Source organism: Heterocephalus glaber, unplaced genomic scaffold, assembly GCF_053883595.1.
Source record: "Heterocephalus glaber isolate CG9 unplaced genomic scaffold, H.glaber_assembly_v1.0 deba00001503, whole genome shotgun sequence".
Taxonomy (NCBI): Eukaryota; Metazoa; Chordata; class Mammalia; order Rodentia; family Bathyergidae; genus Heterocephalus; species Heterocephalus glaber.
The window spans coordinates 54,701-61,788 of NW_028258323.1; the positions used below are offsets into that span (position 1 = coordinate 54,701).

Consider the following 7,088-nt stretch of genomic DNA (forward strand, 5'->3'; position numbering starts at 1 on the left):
ACTAATGTGCAGGCCAGGGCAGAGGCTGTGGAGAAGGGTGGCCATGGGGGCTGAAGGGCACAGGAAATAAGGTGGAGGGAGATATGGGAGAGAGGGCTGGGCATGGGCTGGACAGCAGTGAACAGCTCACACCTGAGCCTCTGTATGTGGCGAGTCCGGGCACAAGACCCAAGGCAGAGCCTGGTAAGCTGGGTGCCATGCGCCAGGGCTTGGGGTGGGGTGGGTGCAGGACACTGACTAGGGCTGGAAGAGGCGGCGGCAGGCCCTCTTGCATTCTCTACCAGGGCTGAGGGGCTGGGGCTCAGGGTCTAGGATGGGGGACTGGGGCTCAGGGTCTAGGATGGGGGGCTGGGGCTCAGGTTCAGGATCTAGCATGGGGGTCTGGGGCTCAGGCTCAGGATCCAGCATGGGGGGCCAGGGATCAGGCTCAGGATGTAGCATGAGAGGCCGGGACTCAGGCTCAGGATCCAGCACGGGGGCCCGGGGCTCAGGCTCAGGATCCAGCATGGGGGGCCAGGGATCAGGCTCAGGATCCAGCACGGGGGCCCGGGGCTCAGGCTCAGGATCCAGCATGGGGGGCCAGGGATCAGGCTCAGGATCCAGCATGGGGGGCCGGGGCTCAGGCTCAGGATCCAGCATGGGGGGCCAGGGATCAGGCTCAGGATCCAGCATGGGGGGCCGGGGATCAGGCTCAGGATCTAGCATGGGGGGCCGGCTCAGGCTCAGGCTCAGGATCTAGCATGGGGGGTCGGGGCTCAGGCTCAGGATCCAGCATGGGTGGTCGGGGCTCAGGCTCAGGATCCAGCATGGGGGGCCGGGGCTCAGGCTCAGGATCCAGCATGGGGGGCCGGGGCTCAGGCTCAGGATCCAGCATGGGGGGCCGGGGCTCAGGCTCAGGATCCAGCATGGGGGGCCGGGGCTCAGGCTCAGGATCCAGCATGGGGGGCCGGGGCTCAGGCTCAGGATCTAGCATGGGGGGCCGGGGCTCAGGCTCAGGATCTAGCATGGGGACCAGGAGCAGAGGGCTCAGTTGAGACCTGGAGGAGGGCAGGGGCACCTGTGTGCGTAAGCTGGAGGCCTGGCCCAAGGGAGAGCTTCGGCACTGCCTCCAGTTTGGAGCACTTCGGGTCGGGCCCCCCACTGCAGCCCAGGGCGCTGAGCTGGCTGGGTCCTGGGCCCTCACCGGGGGACAGTAGGTGGTATCCCTGACCAGAGCTGGAGAGGGTGGGGGGAATCGGGGTCCCCAGGAATGAGGAAGTATGCTGGGGCCCAGGGCAGTCGGGTGCCGGCCGCCTGTGTAGGGATTAAAGCTAGAGGTGCCCCTACACCAATCTACAGGCACCGAGGCAGCCAGCAGTGGATGCCCCGTCCAGATACCACCGCCCCAGGGCATCCACACGTGAGCCCCAGTGTTGAGATAGGGATGTGGTGCAGGCCCCAGGCATGAGTGGAGGGCGAGGGGAGGCCCCATGACTCTCCCACGTAGGGTGTAGTCAGTTACTGGCTGGCAGGTGCAGTGGCCCCACACAGAGCCCTGGCCAGGCCAGGGGTCAGGACAGCCCCAGCACACACGGGAGACCTCGGCTGCTTCCTCTTTGGGTGCTTCTGTGCCCATGTTCCTGCTGTCGGTCTTCCAAGCCATACACGGTCCTCGGGTGGCTCCTTGGTGTCTGTAGGAGAGCAGGGAGGTGGTTAGAAGGGCGAGGAGGGGACTGGGGAGAGGAAAGAGCCATGTTCACAGCCTGTCAGGAGGAAGAGGAGGGATCGGGGCAAGCTGGTCGCTCTAGGCAGTGGAAGGTGAGTGGCAGCCACACGAGACATTTTCTTGGGACAGCAAAACAACTGTGGATGGGCTTCTCTGTCTCCTTCTCTAAGTCACAGAGAAGGAAGACACAGAAATACTGATGGCCAAGCTTTGGAGCCCTGCTGGGGAGAGAAAAATTAAAACCCTAAGTTGGGTTTGGGCAGAGCTTGCCTAGCATGCTCTACCAGCAAACAAAAAAGTAAAAAACATAAATGGATCACGTCAATAAAGGGACCAGCAAAGGCACACGTGCAAGTGGCCTCTGACTAACCTATGCTGTTCTATCACCTTCAGTCTAATACTCATGGTGAAGTTCCACTAAGCTAAGCTATGGTGTTTGGCAGGTTAGCTGTGTGGAAAGCACATCTGAGTTAGGATAGCTCCAGCTTCGGATGGGTTGGTCAGGACCCACGACCACCGTGAGCCCACAGTCTGGTAGGCAGGCAGCCGGGAAGAGCTGTGCAGAGCACATTCCATCCTTGAGGGAGGCTTTTCCTCACACAGTCCCAGGTCTCACCCCAGCTGTCTCCTGGGATGTTCTGGAACGTTCTGGAATGCTCTGAATGGCCTAATCTGCAGCCACATCTGGTACAAAGGAGGATGTGGCCTAAAAGGGAAGAGGTGGTCCAGGAGCCCAGCAGCCAGGGGTGGACTTGTAGCCCATGATGCGGGGACCCCCTTGCAAGTTCAAGGCGTCCTCTGTGGAATGCATGTGCAAAATTCCCAGGCAGTTTCAAGAAACTGTAAGTGATGTGAGTGTGAAGGCTATTTGTGCACAATACCAAGATCAGAAACGCTAGACAGATGAACTTGGCTAGTTAAAAATTAAACGTCTGGTGAAAAGGATAAAAATATGAAATTACCATGTTTGAAATCAAGAGAAACCAGAAAACGTGGGTGGGGGGATATTTTCAACATATGGCAGACAGCTAATAATCTAATATAGAAAGTGCTTAGCAGTCAACAGTAAGTAAAGAACTCAAGAGCAAACTGGGCAAACGGCAAATATAAACAAGTCACAGGGTAAGTTAGTGTTGGTCTCCACAGAGGCCTCTCGATTTGTGACTGGAACTTCCTTCCGATAAACCCACCATAAACTGAAAGCTGCATCAGTTAGAAAATGCATTTGGTACACCGATTGCAATATCCTAGCTCAGTAACGGCATGGCACGGGGCTGTTTCTCCTCCTGATTGCTTGCTGCCCCCACCCAGTATCAAGAGGACCTTACCAGCTGGGTGTGGTGAAGATGCCATCAGTAATCCCAGCAGTCTAGGAGGCTGAGGCAGGAGGGTTGCAACTCTGAGTCCCACGGGCAATTTAGTGACTTCACAAGACTCTGAAAATAAATACAAAAAAGAGGCTGGGGATGTAGCTCAGTGCAGAGGTCCTGGATTTGATCCCCAGTACAAAGAGAGTCATAACACATATGGCTAGCCAGAAACACACACATAATTCAAAGGATGGTTCCCATGAATGTACACAGCCTCTATCACAACTGGAAAAGTCAGGTTGGCACCATCATTGAACCCACCATGCAAGTCCGGGGACCATCTATCTTTGAACATGTCTCATGTCACTCGTGTTTAAGAAATCGAGTTTTTAATAGAGCGAAACTTGCATTTTTACACTTAATCTGATCAAGAGTAAAGCCTTAATGGTGCCATCTCAAAGGAGATGGAGAAAAACACAGGCTGACTCGCTGCTGGGGGAGCACAAATTACTGTTTTAGGTTCGGTACAGTAGGGTACCTGAGGGGTGTGGTTTGGCCTGCCTGTAATCCCAGCACTCAGGAGGCTGAGGCAGGAGGATAGCCATGAGTTCAAGTTCAATGAACTATACAGAGAGACCCACACACACAAAATAAACCAAACAAAAAAATGGAAAGCTTCATTCTTTCTTTTTTTGTTGTTAAATTCTTTTATTGGTACATTGTAGGTATACAACACAATTACATTTCTCATTGGGAATTGTAACTTTACATGATGAATCTTGGTTCTTATTTTTTCCCCATTCCTAGCCCTCCCTTCACCCCTTCCATCTTTCCCTATTTACAAAGACTCTATTTCCATTTTTTCCATTTCTCATCATTTTTCCTTTCCCTTCTTTCCTTTCCCCTGCCCCTCCCACTACCCCTACCCCTTTGGACCTTTTCTTCCTATTTTGCATTATCGATTATTCATTCTAATCATTGGTACATTTTAGGTATACAATATAATGACATTCATCATTGGAAATTTGCACCTTTACATAGTCTCTCTTGGTTCTTATTTTTCACCCTTGCCCAGCCCTCCCTTCAACCCCTCCAGTCCTCCCTTCAACCCCTCCAGTCCTCCCTTATTTACAAAGATTTTGCTCCTATTTTTCCATTTTCTCATATTAATCCCATTCCCTTCTATCTTTTCCCCTAGCCCTCCCACTTCCTTCCCCTTTGCCCCTTTTCTTCCTATTTCACATTACCTATTATACATTTTAGTCCTTATTTACACTTTCAGTTTCTCACACCAGAGAAACTATTTGCTATTTATACATGTGTGTCCTATTTATTTCACTTAAGAGTATCGCCTCAATGTGCATCCACTTAGCTACAAATGTCTGTAATTTCTCATTTTTTATGGCTGAGTAGTACTCCATTTTATAAAAAAAACCCCACATTTTCTTTATCCAGTCTCCAGTTGATGGGCATTTGGGCTGTTTCCAAGTTTTAGCTATAACAAACTGTGCTGCTATGAACATGGGTGCACATATATCACTGTGGTATGATTCTTTTAATTCTTTGAGGAAGATCCCCAGCAGGGGAATAGTGGGGTCAAATGGGACTTCCAGTCCTAGTTCTTTGAGGTATCTCCATACTGATTTCCACAGTGATTGCACCAGTCTACACTCCCACCAGCAGTGGAGCAGACCTCACTCCAGAAAGAATGGCTGCTATCATGAAATCAACCAATAACAAATGCTGGCGGGGCTGTGGGGAAAGAAGCTTGATTCTTTTTAGCTCTCAAATTCCCTCCTACACTCCACACTCAGGGTTGTGCAGAGGGCTACGGATGTCGTTCACCTGAGACCTCTGAGGTGGACATGGACGCCAATCTCTGCCCCAGCCCCAGGCCCTTGCCTCGGTTTGCAAGAACTGAGATTAATCTGGAAGTGGGTTGATGGAAGGAGGGGAGCAAGTGTCCTGGCTGCTGGGCCGGGCTCCTACCAGGCAGGGCTGAGCCAACTGCAAGGGCAGGGGCAACAGACACCACCACCGAGAAAGGAGGGCAGGCAGAACAGAGGGAGAATAAAGTCAGGTGGCCACAGGCCCCCACGCAGCCAAGATGTGCACCCCCTGCACCCTACTTCACCAAGAAGCCCCAGCCCTGCACCTCCCACCAGGCTGAAGTTATTTTCTCCAGGGACTCACCCGCTCGGCTTTCCCGGAATGGTTCTCTCCAGCAACTTCCGGGAACGCTTGAGTTTTGGGCAACAGCAGCTGAAATGCTCTCCGAGGATGTCTCAGCTTCCTCAGGCCTGTTCGGGTTGCAGGGCAGGCTGCTTGCACCCGGGCTGCAAGGTATCCTGGACGCGGCTGACCCCCGCCCTGTAGGGCTCCTGGCTTTCATGAGACATCCCGGCATTCCAGGCGGGACTTGGACCCAGGAAACCCAATGAGAGGTCTCTGCTTCGCACCGCCTGCTACTCCCAGAATCAGGCCTGGGTTAATTGGATTAGGGCTGAGCAGGTGAGAGAGTTGAAGAGCTACCAGAGTGTGAAAACCACATGCTGGCTGGTGGTGGGGCACGCCCATAATCTCAGCAGTCGGGAGGCTGAGGCAAGAGGATCGCTGCCAGTTTGAGGCAAGCTGGAACTACATAGGGAGACTCTGTCTCTCATTCAATCAATCAATCCCTCAGAAAAAGGCCTGAGGATGCCAGGGGTGGCAGTGGCCTGGTGCTGACCCTGAACTTGGCCAGGCTCAGCCAGGTCGGAGGAGGACGCAGGGGAGCCTGTAAATGGTCCGCAGCCTGCATGACGGCCCGTCCCTCGGAAAAAGAAGCCAAGGCTTGGACCTGAGCGCTCTTCGGGGTGCAGTGCTCTTGTGCGCATGACCGGGCGCCCCAGCTTTCCAGAGCTCAGGCGGCAGAGGCGCAGCACTCTGTTCTGAGCACACCCTGCACACTGGCTCCAGGGATCCGGGATCTGGGATCCGTGCCTCCCCAGGGAAGCTCTGCAGCAGTCAGAGGCCAGGACAGTTGGGTTACATGTGGGGCTGTTTTGTTGTTTTGTTGTGTTTTCATTTGTTTGTTGTTGTTGTTTTGGGAAGTTAGTATAAACTCCATAAGGTCACAGAAGTCCCCAACTAAACAGCGAAATATTCACAGTGCCCAGCTGACTGTCCTGAGTTCAGCAGCAGTCACTCCTTACACTCCAGGAGGTAAACACTGAGCCCGCCCGTGCCCATGTTGGAGAATTAGGAAAGGATCAAAGGATGCCGTTTGTCTCCTTGTTAGAAATCTGTTAGAAATAATTTAAAAAAAAAAAAAATTTCAGGACTTGAACCCAAGCCTTAGAGTTATACCCTTAGCCCTATTTTTAATATTTTGAGACAGAGTCTCACTAAATCGCTAGCTGGTGCAGGTTGGGCTGGAATTTTTGATCCTCCTGCCTCACCCTCCAGAGTGCTGGGATTATAGGCCAGTGTCGCCACACCCGGTTTAGCAATGCGCTTTTACTGTAAAAAGTTTCTTTAAAATATAAAGGTGTAGCTGGGCATAGCACACACCTGTAATCCCAGCACTCTGGAGGCTGAGGCAGAAGGATTGCTCTGAGGTCCAGGCCAGCCTGAACTACATTGTGAGACTCTATGTCAAGAAAAAAATTGCTAGGAATGATAGGATAAGTGTGTTCAAAGAAAGAAGAGTATTTGAGGATTTAGAGGGGGATTAATAGCAATGTGTCTTTTACTATAATAAAATTTTTATTTACGCATTCACCATAGTTTTTGATTGTCCCTCGTTGATCAACTATTTATGGCTATTTCTGTCAAACAGAAACATTACTGTGTGTCCTCATCCACCTTATTCACCGGATCTGGCACCATGTGACTTTTGGCTCTTCCCTCAAGACAAAATGGCCATGAAAGGGAAGCTCTCACAAAAGAGGACTCCAGAGCTGCTTCAGACAGTGGCAAGAACCATGGGACAAGTGTGTTCACACCAAGGGGAGTATTTTTAAAATTCAAACATTCACCACACCCATATGTCATATTGAGAGCCGCTGTGTCCCCTCCGGAATGCTCAGGTG

General features: G+C 52.1%; 1 long non-coding RNA gene across 1 annotated transcript; it reads right to left on the bottom strand.

Annotated features, from left to right (window-relative positions):
* Positions 1-760: 760 nt before the first annotated feature.
* LOC147825464 (uncharacterized) lies at positions 761-5,475 on the bottom strand. The gene is made up of 3 exons (XR_015440724.1): positions 5,209-5,475; positions 3,034-3,141; positions 761-1,670 (listed from the first exon to the last, which is right to left on the bottom strand). It is a non-coding gene; the product is annotated as an uncharacterized LOC147825464 (long non-coding RNA).
* Positions 5,476-7,088: the final 1,613 nt, after the last annotated feature.